This window comes from Herpailurus yagouaroundi, unplaced genomic scaffold, assembly GCF_014898765.1.
Source record: "Herpailurus yagouaroundi ecotype Mexico unplaced genomic scaffold, PumYag 29, whole genome shotgun sequence".
Lineage (NCBI taxonomy): Eukaryota > Metazoa > Chordata > Mammalia > Carnivora > Felidae > Herpailurus > Herpailurus yagouaroundi.
In genome coordinates, this window is record NW_024412377.1 from 3,969,644 (window position 1) to 3,984,482 (window position 14,839).

General features: G+C 46.4%; 1 pseudogene; it reads right to left on the bottom strand.

The window, feature by feature from the left end:
* Window positions 1-319: 319 nt before the first annotated feature.
* The window catches only part of LOC121041426 (60S ribosomal protein L10a-like), a 29,726-nt pseudogene continuing 15,206 nt past the window's right edge, over window positions 320-14,839 (bottom strand).

A 14,839-nucleotide genomic window follows, 5' to 3' on the forward strand; every position in this document is an offset into this window, starting at 1 on the left:
TACCCAAAACAAACTACACATTCAACGCAGTCTCTATCAAAATACCACCAGCATTTTTCACAGAGCTAGAACAAACGATCCTAAAATGTGTATGGAACCAAAAACGACCCCCAATAGACAAAGAAGTCTTGAAAAAGAAAACCAAAGCTGGAGGCATGACAATTCCAGACCTAAGCTATATTACAAAGCTGTAGTCATCAAGACAGTATGGTACTGGCACAAAAACAGACACATAGATCAATCAAACAGAATAGAAACCCCAGAAATGGACCCAGAACTATATGGTCAACTCATCTTCCACAAAGCATGAATGAATATCCAATGGGAAGAAGACAATCTCTTCAACAAATGGTATTGGGAAAAGTGGACAGCGACATGCAAAAGAGTCGGGCCACGTTATTTATTCCTTTACTTACTTGTTTGTTTCTTTCTTTGTTTGTTTGACAGCACTAGGGACTATCAAGCTGTGCCTTAGCGCAGGCGTTGGGGCTGGCCCATGGTGCTCTCGATGTATAAAGCCCGGACGTTCACCAATTCACAGCTAACTGGATGTTGTTCACAAGCCCATCATCTGTCATTTTCACATGGCTAACGGCCAAGGCCAGACACAGCACCCTCTTCATCTGGGATTTGATCGTGGACTTCACTTCATCCCCTTTGGCCGTGATGTTCTCATGGGAGGTCAGCAAAGAGGGGAATTTGCCAGCCTTATTCAGTCCTGGACCAGGATTCGTGGGATCTGCTTGAGCACAGATTCTGAAGCCAAAACGGCATCATACTTCTAATCCAGCTTCTTGACTAAGTTTTTATTTCTGCTGAGTTTCGTTGGTGCCCTGATGTCCATGTGGGGAATATCCACAGCCTTGGCCTCATTGCAGTGCTGCTGGTCCCCCAGAACACAGACAGAGAACATAGGGCAGGGAGTGGACTTAAGCCTGATGATGCCTGAGAAGCATTTGTTCTTCTGAGGTCAGAGTTCTTCAAGCTGACCTACAGCTCCACCATCTCCAAAAACTTCCTGCGCTTGTGCTGGTTGGCGTGAGGGACTCACCATGTCACCTGGTACAGGGTGCCCTGGGGGGACTCTTCTGCTCACAGTGACTGGCTCCACAATAACCGGGAAAGACTGGGCCACTTTCTTACACCACACACAAAAATAAAATACTTTGCCTTTAAACCTAAACTATAAAAGTTGGTCTCTGTACTTTCTTTTTCCGCTAGAAATAATTTAATTTTGATGTAAAATACTAAGTGTTCTGTCAGACCTACCGAAGGGAAAATCTGATTCATCAATTTGTTTTTTTTTAATTTTTTTTTCAACGTTTATTTATTTTTGGGACAGAGAGAGACAGAGCATGAACGGGGGAGGGGCAGAGAGAGAGGGAGACACAGACCCCGACGCGGGGCTCGAACTCACGGACCGCGAGATCGTGACCTGGCTGAAGTCGGACGCTTAACCGACTGCGCCACCCAGGCGCCCCTGATTCATCAATTTGAATCAGACTGTTTGCTAGAAACATTCACACACTATCAAGACGATGTGCGGAGGTCTCCACATTCTTGCCCAATTTACCAATGTCGTGAATGTCACCTCATCACGGCAGCAGGCGGGGCTCTGTCTGCGGCGTCTGGTTGCAGATTTGATAAGAGTTACTCTTTTCCATTTCCATTGTTGGATCCAAACTTCAATCTTCCCTTACTAACAAATAAAAGAGATTTTTATCTGACCTCTTTTTCTATTTGGTGAGAATAACTTTATGCTCATTTTCATTATTGTTTAATTAATTAAATCTAATTATAAAATTTATAATATCCTGTTTGTAAATTTCATGTGAGTCACACTTGACAAAAGTCTGCTTAATTTCCTTGTTTCCAGATTGCTTTTTCAGTCTAAGCAGGGCACCCTCTGAAAAACTTACTTCTTTTTTTAGCTTTTCATTTCTGAGCCCTGTTTCCATATTCTGTTTCCACAAATACACAAAAATGAATTTACATTTTATTCTCCATGATCTAAAGTAACTTTTTACCTTATAATATGTATTTCAGATTAAAATATACAATAAAATGTTACTTGAATGTATACATTTGAATAAACTTCCACCAAAATATAAATTAAATCATGAAATATGGAAGTCTGTAAATGTTTTGAAATAATGTTAGGAACTTATAATTTGGGGGCACCTGGGTGGATCAGTCTGTTAAGCGTCTGACTTTGGCTCAGGTCATGATCTTGCAGTTTGTGGATTCCAGCCCCACATCGGGCTCTGTGCTGACAGCTCAGAGCCTGGAGCCTGTTTCAGATTCTGTGTTTCTCTCTCTCTCTGCCCTCCCCTATTCGCAAAAATAAATAAACATTAAAACTTTTTTCTTAAAGAATTTATAATTAAAAAACACGTTTTTAGTGTTTATTTATTTTTGAGAGAGATAGAGAGAGAGGGAGAGAGAGAGGGGCAGAGAGAGGGGGAGACACAGAATCTGAAACAGGCTCCAGGCTCTGAGCTGTCAGCACAGAGCCCGACGCAGGGCTCGAACTCACGCACCATGAGACCATGACCTGAGTCGACGTCAGACGCTTAACTGACGGAGCCACCCAGGCGCCCCAAGAATTTATAATTTTAAAATACTTGTATTTTCCCAAAGAGTTCTTTTCCTAAAATATTTACACTAATTTTTCAAAATATTTTTTAATTTTATTTATTTACTTTGAGAGAGAGAGAGAGAGAGAGAGAGAGCAAGTAGAGGAAAGGCAGAGAGAGAGAGAGACAGACAGACAGAGAATCCCAAGCAGGCTCCACACTGTTAGCACAGAGCCGGACACAGGGCTCTATCCCACGATCCTGGGATCATGGGCTGAGCCAAAACCAAGAGTTAGACACGTAACCGACTGAGCCACCCAGGTGCCCCTAAATTAATTTTTTAAATTAGGTCAAACACACATTATAATTAATAAAGTCAAGAATTTTATATCCAAGTTATACAAATAAAGCTGTAATTATATAAATTTCTAAACTATAATTTAATCCTATTAAATGGTTTATACATATAAAGCTACTCACAATTCTTGCATTGAAATCCTTCCACAAGCCATCATGGCTCACTACACCTGCACTCTGCCAAGCCCCTCTAGCAGCTCCCTCACTGCAAAGCCTGGGGCAACTCACACCTCCTTTCTGGCACTCAGAGCCTTTTCTTTGCTCTTAAAACACAGATCCAATGTGAGGAAGTTTATGTGGGGGCCTGATGGTGTCAGTCACCAGATAAGAGGTCTGGGATTAAGGGTCATGCTGCACAGAGCGACAGGTGTTGAATGGGAAAGATGCCGTGTGTCCCTAAATAAATGTGTGGTTTGCTGTGGTTATTCTATGCACAGCCCAGCACGGGGCCCTCTTGCCCTGATCCAGGGGCAGCACTGCCTGGGTGTACCCTCTACAGAGCCACACGCACAGGTGACGAGGGGCCACACAGAGTGACGCTTAGGGAGGGATCTTTGTAAGAGCCAAAGCCATGATGTCCACAGCCCAGATGTCCATTAACAGCAGGATAGCTGAATAATTTGTTGTGCGGTCACACAACAGAATACCAAACAGCCACGAAAGCTAAAGAAGCACACACAACAACGCAAGTGACCATCACCCACGTGCGGGGAACAGAAGAAGCCAGACGCAGAGGGAAACATACTGATTGATTCCATTTACCGAGAACGGCGTGTGGGCTCAGGATGCTGCCTGCCAGGTGTACCCGCAAAGAGGAGCTGACAAAAGTCAGCATGTTGATGGTCTTTTTTTGAAAATTTTTATTTTATTTTTGACAGAGAGAAAGAGAGAGAGACAGAGCATGAGGGGGACCCAACTGAACCACCCAGGCGTCCCGCATGTTGATGGTCTTTAAGGGGAGGGGAAGGGCAGTGATCTGGAGGAGGAGAGGGGCTTCCAGAGGGCTGCAAACATTCTTGCTATGATCTGCATGTTTGCGTCCCCCCAAAATCCGTATGTTGAAAATGAGCAAGGTGATGTAATTAGCGGGTGGGGCTTTGGGGAGGTGATGAGGTTCCTGAGGTGGAGCCCTGACCAATGAGATTAGTGTGCTCACAAAAGAGGCCCAGAGAGCCCCCTCCCCACTTCTTCCAGGTGAGGACAGAGCAATTAAGTCTGCGATCTGGAACGCCTGGTAGCACACTCGTACCGGGAAATCAGACTTCCACCCTCCAGAGCATGGAAAAATACATTTCTGTTGCTTATAAGCCACCTGGCGGGTACTTTTTTATAGCAGCCTGAGTGGACCAACACAGTCTTCTCTCTGAATTAGGTGGCCGGTGACAAGGTGACACGGGGATGTTTCATAGTGTCATCTCCTAAATGCCACATTTATGGTTGTGCACTTCTCTGTGTGTGCATTCTACTTCAGGAGAAAAAAAAAAATTTTTTTTAAGTGAATGAAGGGTTAAAAAAAGGAGAGACACTCTAGACAATTTATTTATTCATTCAGCAAATATTTGTCGACACTGTATGCCAGGCTCCTTGTAAAACGTTCAGAAGCAAATTCAACATCTGAGGCTCTGCTCTGTGCTATAAGCAGATATCCCTAAACAGTCCCTCACTCCTCTCAGCTGTGTCCAGAAATACTGCAAAGGACAGGACACACAAGTCCGCACCTTGCAACTTGGAGCCCTCCAGAATCAGGGCTCTTTCTAATCGTATCCTGAACAGAAGATACAGGCGTGTGTCACAAACTGTCAGCATCCTTCCTTAAATAACCTGCGGCCCCATGCCCTCCATTCCCCACAGGGGCAGGGGACGGGAGGAAGGCACAGCCACCCTCCCAAACTGGCCTGGTACAGGACCTTCCAGAACAAGGAACACCAGGTTTCTCAAATCTCCCTTGTTCTTAAAAAAAATCTGTCGGTTTTGGGGTGCCTGGGTGGCCCAGTCAGTTAAGCGTCCAACTTCGGCTCAGGTCACGAGCTCACAATTTGTGAGTTTGAGCCCCATGTCGGACTCTGTGCTGACATCTCGGAGCCTGGAGCCTGCTTCAGATTGTGTGTGTGTGTGTGTGTGTGTGTGTGTGTGTGTGTGTGTGTGTCTGCCCCTCCCCAACACGTGCTCTCTCTCTCTCTCTCTCTCTCTCTCTCAAAAATAAACATTAAATTTTTTTTTTAATCTGTCAATTTTAGGCAGGGTTTCTACCAACTTAATTTTGAATTTATTATTTCAGCAGGTGATCGTGGTGAAAAAATGTTAAATACAACATAAGAAATCATTTCTCGTATTTCCAGTGGGACAAAATACCACACATCAGTTACTCTTCTTAAATCAATACGATGGACAGCATATTTTCTAATGGACCAAGCTTCTTGATAATTCCAAATGGACACCAAAAGCCAGGCTCCAATGAATGTGTTTGTCATAATCCCGACAGTAGAGTGAGGGTAGCTGAAATTCATAGACCAGAGCCAGTGGAGGTGATCAGCTCGGCCTCTGCCAGAGGAGCAGACAACATGAATTCAAACCCTCTAAAACACCACGAAGGGGTAACTTCCATGAACTAGCTCCATTGTACGCGGCCACCTTGGGACACTAGCGGGGAAACATTATGCGTGCTACTTCTGCTCAGAAAAGTCCAAACAAGCAAACTTCATGTACGTGAACCACACTTGAATCTTCGTAGCTTATCTGCTATTATTGTTTTCCTGTAATTCTCAGTGTCTTTCTCCCTCAGAGAGGGAGACAGCTAATTGAATACCTGTGAACACCCCCATGGACAGCATAAAAAGATTGTGCAGTCTAGGGGATGAAGTACATTTTATTACAAAGATACAGGCTCAAATACCTATAGAAGCCTATTATCTGAAGAATGCTTTCTCTGTTTAAAACTCTGCACCTGGGGCGCCTAGGTGGTGCAGTCGGTTGAGCGTCCGACTTCAGCCAGGTCACGATCTCGTGGTCCGTGAGTTCGAGCCCCGCGTCAGGCTCTGGGCTGATGGCTCAGAGCCTGGAGCCTGTTTCCGATTCTGTGTCTTCCTCTCTCTCTGCCCCTTCCCCGTTCATGCTCTGTCTCTCTCTGTCCCAAAAATAAATAAACGTTGAAAAAAAAAATTTTTTAAACTCTGCACCTATAAAGGGTTATTTTACAACAGAACATTATTACGTTAAGGCATGCCACCATCAATAAAGTAATGTTTAGGCACAATTCAAAGATTTAAAAGTCAAGAGAATTAGGAAGAAAGTTCTAATTTCAGCATAATGCTTTCCTGTATGTATAGAAAGCCTCTTTTAATGGAATTATTACTCACGTAATCTTGGATTTCTTTTACACTGTTTCACTAAGATTATCCCAATTAGAAGTAGTGTCCTTGTTCTTTTGTAGAAGTTAAAACCACTCCTTAGAGGACCTCAAGGTAAATAAGATTAATTAAGACCAATCTCCACAATCCCCACTGAAGTATAACCGAAGTGGGCCTTCTGCTACATTGTATGTAGGAATGTGTATCCACGACAGGAACCCCACGTGAAGATAAGGACCTGAGCAAGGTGAATGTGTCATAATGTGTTCCTGGGTGCTTTCCAGCCACTGGGTTAGTGCTCCTAGGTCACACGATTGCAGTTCATCAGCAAGCACGATTTACCCCCAGGGGCGAATTCACAGCAACAGGTGGTGAGGGTACATACACCCTTGCACAGAGGTCTCGCCTCTCAGAAGCCCGCGCATCACCTCCCAAAGCCACATGTTAGACCAGCTCTGCTCACTGGGGTCCAGACTGTGGTCAGGAGGAGGGGACAGAAGGGAGAGGGGTAGCGGTGGGAAGGTGAGCAGGAGGGGAGAAGAAGCAGAAAAGGGAGCAGAAGGAGCAGGGCGTGGGGAGGAGAGAGGGGAAGGCCTCATTTCACCCCTGCCCATTTGCAATAGAGTTCCCAATCCCAGAAAACAGACTGCTGAATGGGCAGCCAGCCTAGCCTGTCTCTGTGGCTCATATACAGCAATTAAAAAAAAAAAAACAAACAAAAAAAGCTTTTTATACATTATCAACCTGGCTATCCTTATTACAAATTCTAACCATCTATTTATGTACACAATTACATTATCTGGAAGGAAATTCTTATTTTCTTATTTTCCAATCTTCGCAATTTTAAAATTCTCAAGATGATGACTACTTCTGGTATCGTTGCTATTGAAATGCAGATGCAATCGTGTATCTGGTCTATCTGTGTATAAAATCTCTCATGCGGCACCATGACCTTGAATAAGAAAAACACTCACTGATGTTAACTAATGACTCCCCAGTGAGCGGCACGTGCGTGTGGCCAGTCCCATTCTCACAGACCAGTCGCTGGTACCATCCCCACGAGCCCAGTGACATTCTCAGTGTTCCAGAGCCAACAGCTGTTCCACCAACACTGGAGGTCACAAAGCAAAAGGTGGTCCCCAGAGGACCAGGGAGGAATTACGAGCACTCACCCCGTATGAGGTGGTTACCTGGTACTTTATAAGTTGAGAAAGCTCCACCCGAGTTACCATCCCTGTCACTCAAAAGAGGCTCCAAGTCATGCCATTGGCAGGATTTGATGTCACCGGATATAGGACAGGATTTGATGTCACAGTTTATTGGAAAATCGACAAGCAAGGAAGTGATAGAGCACGTGTGATCCTTTGAGCTCAGTACCTGCAGAGGGTGTGCCCTTCCCATGCAGTAGGCAGGGACACCCCCCACCCACCCACCCAGGAAGCTCCATGCGGCTCTCACCAGGGGACATCTATGCCACTCTAGTGTGGGAAGCAACCTGGTCGGGGAAAGGTGGGCCTCTGGAGCTCTCAGGACACGGTAGCTTGTTCATCTTGCCACACCCGTGAGAGCACCTCTCTGCCAGCTTCCAAAAAGCATGAGGAAATGAGACTCCAAGTCACCCAGATCTGATGCCAGAGGGCAGTAAACAGACACATCGACAGAGGTGTCCTTCAACTAAGCCTTCTTCTAACCAGAGCTTCTCTCCGCATCTCAAGACGTAATGCCTCCTTATGTTCTGTTTTGAAAAATAAAGAACCCCTAGAAGCATCGACGTGGTAGCCAGGAGCCAAAGCTGCCTTTGGAAACACTTTGAAATGACCCTTTTGGGGGGGATCCTTTCCCAAGAAAACAGTCAAAAACACAGACACACATTTATGTACAAAGATGATCACAATGGGATTGCTTCTCAAAGGGAAAATTAGACAAAGTTTGAATGCATGACCCTGGGTTGGAAGCATCGCAATTTATCCTCAAGATGAATCCCACGCAGCCGTGGTATTTCCAAACGGTACTGAAGGACACAGTGCGCTCACGACACATTGTTAAGTAGGAGAGAGGGTGAAAAATAAACTTACGTGAAATGACTCTGTGTCTACTTTGCAAAGGTATAATATATGTTTGGAAGAAAATTAAGTATTTCAAGATGTAATAATGATTTTTCTCTGCTGGGAGAATAGTTGGTGCTTATAGTCTTTTTGTACGCTTCCATGTTTTCCAAATTTTCAGTAACGAGCATTTATAATTTTATCGCCGAGGAAATGTGATTTCTAAGAGGCCCTGTGGATTAATGAAATGCTCTGTGTGGAAGGAGAAAGCAACTACCTTGGATCCAGTCTCTGTGGACCTGGGTTCAAATCCCGGCCCCACCCTCACCAGGAGTGTCCTGACCACCGGCTTGCCCCATGCGCTGCCGACTGCAAAGCAAGGACAAAAGTCATTCCATGTCACGGAGTTCTGAGGAGGGAACAGATAATGTCCACATAAGAATTAGGGAGAGGGTGGTCACTCAGCTATTCTCTGAATGGGACTGAATTATTCTAACAAAGATGAATAAGTCATGTTTTCAGCAAGAGCTTGACAATGGAATCAAAGCAATAATCCTAGACATGTCTCACTGGACGTGACCAGGACCAGTTAGGTTTCCTGAAGGTGTGAAGAGGAGTAGGAGAGCCAAGTTCTGGGGCTTGGGCCCTTCATGGAAAGGAGAGAGAAGGGGGGAGACGAGAGGGACAAACCCAAACTCAGTTTGCCCCAAGCCAGACCCACACTGGGCTCTGAGCCTTTCAGGGGCGTCAAGGGTGTCCTGTGGCTGGTGAGTGGTGTTTCTCCTGCCCCCAGGCTCCCCTCTCTGAGTGGCTTAATCAACAGAAATCTATTTTCTAACAGTTCTGGAAACCAGGCGTCTGAAACCAAGGCGCTGACAAGGTGGGTTCCTTTTGGAGTGTCTGAGGGGGACTCTGCTCCATGCCGTCCTGTAGCTTCCGGTGTCACTGGGAGCCCTTGAGGCCCCTTGGCTTCCAGAAGTGTCCCTCCAGTTTCTGCCTCTGTCTTCACATGGCTTCCCCCTCCCTGTCTATGTCTCTTGCTCTTTACTCTCAGGACACCTCCATTGGATTCAGGGTCCACTCTAATCCAGGGTGATTTCATCTTGAGATCTTAGCTACATCTGCAAAGACTTTTATTCCACATAAGATCACATTCTGGGGTTCCAGTTGGCCATGCATCTTGGCGGGGGGGGGGGGGATTAAGGGACACCATTCAACCCACTACACCTGAGAAGCATCAATGCTTCAAGGGGAAGCAGAGAAGCATCACGCATGCCAGCTGCCCAGCCCTGACCTCAGCCCCATCCTAGACAGCTTCCCTCTTCTCCTGGGCTCAGTGGTTCCGTGAGAACATTCCGCCAATCCCTTCCCTTTTGGATCCAGCCTTCTGGAAGCCTCTTATATATAGTTTGTTCACCCAGGGCAGCCTCCGGGCCCTAAATTCGCCCCAGACTCTGTGAATCAGGGACAAGGAAGAGAGTGGAAGCCAGTCAGGTAAGAAGAGAAAGAATGGAGACAGGAAATACCTGGCCTCCCACACAACACTGTGTGTTCTCCCTCCGTCTCTCCTTCCTCTGCCACACGGGCTGAATATGTTTGCCTCCAGCTTATGCCGGCTTGAATCGTCAAGCTGCATTTAGTGGGAGTGCAATGCCACAGTCGATTTCACACCACGTGAAACTTCACCATAACTCTATCTACTGTGCTGCCGAGCTGGGAATTACACAGCCTCCCTAATTAAAGAAATGAACCCCATAAAAGCCTTATTTATAACTTTTCTAGAGTCCTCTGGCATTGATCCCAAGCCCAACGTTAGAATCCAATTCTTCAATGTCAAAATATTAGAGTAATAATGAAGTTTGGAAACCTCAGTTGACCCAAAGGTATATTCCCTCCGAGTCATAAGAGTCATTATTTTTCTTGGACACACTTCTGCAAGGTGGGGGATGGTTCCAAGGTGTCAAAATGAGCGATTTTCATGCTGGAGCCTCAAGAACATCCCCTGGCTTCAGGAGCTAACATCCCCCAAACAGATCAATAGGGCTCAGCGCCAGTGCCCTGAATCCTCGCTGTTCCTGCAGAAGCAAATCCAATCTCCAACAATAACTCTGACATGTGAGCCTCAGAACGAAATCCCAGGAAAGTTTCCAGGCAGCCCGTCCAGCTGCCACTTCATGGAGGGAAGTCCATCCTCCATGGCTGCTTCAGGCTGGCTTCTCAGCCAGCACGCATTTAAACCTTTCCGTTTTCCCAACTTTGTCTTGAGAAGGACTTTTTTTTTTTTTTTTTTTGGATGGGATTCTTTTCTACCATTGCTTCTCATTCATGAAGTACAACTCAAAATGCGTGATGGTAATTAGAGGTGAGAGATGATGCAGTGTGGATAACTGAACTACCCAGATAGGGAAAGATGTTTCTGGAATCTTCTTTAAAGAGGCCACTGAGTTTCTGAGATGCAAGGGACTCTGGGCCATATGTTGAAAGCGAAAGTGAAATAGAATAGTTCTTGCAGACAAAAAGGGAGAATGTGCCTTAGAAGAAGGCAGCTCAAGCTCTTCCCTGAGTGTTTCAAAGTAACTGTAGTTGAGTAAAACTTATCATTTGAGTAGCTTGCACCAGACTCTCTTAGGAAGGAAAGTGTGTTCAGGAAAAAATTTTGATAAGCTGCTTGGAAGAAACGTAAGACTTTGAGGGCCAAAGTCTTGAAGAGATTCAGCAGAAATGAAGAGGAATTTGGGGCGCAGGGTGAGAGAAAGAGAGCAGGAAAGGTGAAGGTTGGAGATAATGTGGCAGAACAGTGGGGGCTGAGTTGAAAAAGTGCAGAAATCTGTGAATACAACGATGGAAAATTCAGTTTGTGTTAGTACAATAATAACTCTCATGCTCCCCAAAGTTTCTATAAAGTCATCTACATATGGAAATGCTGGGGTGAGTGATGAATTTCATGTCAAGATCAAAGCTACCCAGATGGAGGACCACATATGCTAACCGATTAAGATAATTGCTACACGCGACTAAGTCAGTAGAAGCAGGTTCCTGCTGGACCAAAGGCAGCCCTGAGGAGGTATACCTCCAGAGAACTTATCAAAATGTTGGTGAAAGCACTGTACCCGCCACAGCAGTGAAATAAGGATTTAAGCAACTAGATCGGCTTTTTAGGGGTGGGGGAGACGTAAGGGTAATATGGGTAAAGTGATGATGATGCTGATGATAGTTAATATCTTTAAATGTGTATTATGTGTTAGATCCACGGCATCCAATATGGTTAATGGATTTAACCCTCGCAATATACAAGGCTGATTTATTGCTATTGCCATGTTGTAGATGAGAACTACAATAGGCCTAGTTACCTAGCTAGGAAGAGACAGAGAGGATATTTAGACCCAGATGAGCCTTGAGTCTGGAGAATTTGCAGTCTCCCATGAACAATGAGAGGTCTGTTCACGTGGGCACATGCCCTGGAATCACAGGTGAGCCCTGAGCCTCTGACATGGGGCCAGTTACCTGCAGAGAGAATGGAGCAGAAACCCCTACGACTGTTCAGGCAGTACTTAGTGTAAGCACTATGTAGGTACACACTACTTAACTCTCTCAAGGAGGACTATTACCTTAGAGGAAGCAAGGAAGAGGCAGAAAGAGAGGAAACAGGATGAAGGAGAGGGGGAGGTGGTGAGTGAGAAGCTTCTCTAGAGCTGTTTATCCCTAAATAGGAGGAGCTGGACACAGAAGAAATTGGCCCCAGCAGATCCATCTGGAGCTCTGCCCTTCTCACCTCTCCTCACTCAGAGTCCCCATTCTCCTACCTCTTACTCTGATCTCCGGAGGAATCTCTTGTAATTTTCAAAAATCTAGTGCACCGCCAAGATGCCAACCACAGCCAGGGTTGCCAGACTAACCACAAGGTGCCCAGTTAAGCTTGGATTTCAGATAAATAAGACATCTTTTTGGTGTAACTGTGTCCTATGCAATATTTGGGAAATTCACATTTAACTGCGCATCCTACATTTTTATCTGCTAAATCTGCCAAACCTATACTTGACCAAGGCCAAACTCTTTCTATTTATTGTTCTACATCTCTCCACTATTCACTAATCCAGGGGGGAGGAGAGCATAGCTAATTCACCGTGGTTTCCCTCAAGCTCAGATTCTCTAACAACGAAAGGCAGGATAGATAGGATGAGGCCTGATTCTTGTGTGGTTGGAGCTGTCTCAAGACACCTGTGAGTAGTTGTTTTTCAAGGTTGCCGCAGGTGCATGAGGGCAGTGGGGGTGATCTCAGGTAATCAGCTTTCATTCATTCATTCTTTCTTTCTTTTATTCATACATTCGGCTATAGCTGTTAGGCACTACCTCTAGGCCAGACAGCATGCTAGGTTCGGGGGCTCCCCTGAAAATAACAACAAACAAGTTCCCTTCCTTCATTGAGGAGGCAACATACTGCTATCGGCTGGCTCATGTCCCCTAAAAGTTCGTATGTTGACATCCTAACCACCAGTACCTCAGCATGTGATCTTACCTGGAAATAGGATCTCTACGAGATCAACAACTTAAAATAAGTCCATTAGGTTTGGGCCCAAATTCACTACGACTGGTGACCTTATAAAAGGGGAGATTTGGACACAGAGAAGTGCCGTGTGAAGCATGTGTGACGACAGAGGGTGGGATGATGCGTCTCCAAGCCAGGGACACCTGAGGTCACAGGGAGTCAGAAGAAATGCCTGGGACAGACACCTCCCTCATGCCTCCAGAGGGAGCACAGCCTCGCTGATACCTTGATTTCAGACTTCTGGCCTCCGTGACCGTGAGACAATAAATTTCTGTTGTACCAAGCCACCCAGTTTGTGGTACTTTGTTACAACCGCCCTAGGACATTAATACACACATTAACCAAAAAAACCCAAAATGTGGGTAAAATTATGGTGGCTGGGCACTATGGTGGGGGGGACAGTGCTGTGTGGGTCAATATCAGAGGGTCTTTCCTGGTCAGAAGACTCAGGGACCACCTCTCTGAGGAAGTCACACTTGCATTGGGAGCTGATGGGCAGAGGGGCAGGGGTGGCGTCCGTGAACCCAAGGGGAACAAACAGACCACCTGTCCCCATCCAGGTTGGGAATGTGGGTCAGCAGGGTCTCACTTCCCATCGGGAAATCCGGGACCTGACACTGGAGGTCAGATTCACTCATCAGCAAAAATCTTCCAAAAGCAATCCGTTGGATGACAAGATCTTTGAATGCATCATTGATACAATGAAGGCTCCTCAAGATGTCATGCCAAGGGGATGAATGAAGTGCGATCCTGAACCCGTAATGCACGCGCTGTGACTGCCGCAGTCTGGGGTGAGCAGCGGAATATTGTATAAGGAGGCAGGGGAAGGAGGTGTGTGTTCACGCTCTCCTGGCCCCATCAGGGAGGGCGGATGCCCCAATTTTAGATGCCCCCTCTCCGTTCGTCTTCTGCAAATAGCCCCAGAGTTGGAAAGGGCACTGTATCTTGCTACCACAGCACATCGGAGACATCCCGTAAGAATATCCGGCTCTCTCGGCTCCAATTTTATGCTTGCTAAGCAGCCGTGTGAGTTGTTCTGTTGAGGTTCTGACTCGGTGATTTTTTCCAGGCCCTGAGCCAGAACTATTCTCAGAACCAGCGTTCAGGCTGCAAAGGAACAGAGAGGATGGGAAGCCCACACTTTGACAGTGGACGGGCCAGCCAGAAAAGGGGAAGAAGGAAGAACTGAGTCAAGTATGAAGAGCAGGGGAGCCCAGGCTACCCCCGAGGTCACAGAGGGCCAGCAGCCCAGCTGGCAGCCATGGGGAGGCTTGGCTGACCTTCCCCGGCACGTGAACAGGACCTGTGTGGTCAGAAGAAGCAACTGGAACAGCCCTGGGAGGGGGAGGCGGACGGGAGGCAAGGCCACTGTCTCCAATCAAGAAGTATGGCGCCTGTGCTTGGTGGGACCCAGAAAGCAAAGCGGGTGTCCGTCAAGCCCTATAGCCCTGCTTCCAGAAGACTCGTGGACATCCCCCACTCTCCACAGCCAAAGCCCCTCATCCCAATGGTACCCGAGACCTCTGGCTCTAACACTGCACACAGTGTGCTTCTTACAGTTCAGTTCGTGCTGTACAGCCACTGAGAACCAGCTTCAGATACTTCCCTCGGCCCACGTTTGCTTTGCCATAAGCCAAGCACCACTGATGTCCACAGTGGGTGTTCTTGATGCAAAATATATCATATATCAAGGTAACTGAGAATTCTCCTGCCAGACCCAGAAGACTGTAAGATTGACTGAAAGTCTCATCCAATGGCAGGTAAGGTAGTTTTGTGCCAACTAGTAATGTGGCAAGGTCGAAATTTGTGGTCACAAACTTGGAAGCTCAAAACTGGGTGGTTCTAGCTCCATCATGGACCCCGCGGCCTTGACACTTTGTCCTGAGCACCTGTGGAGCCGGCCCCACCCACACCTCCTTCCTCCCTATGTGCGTGACACCTGGGCTCCTGTGAACTTCTGTAATGACG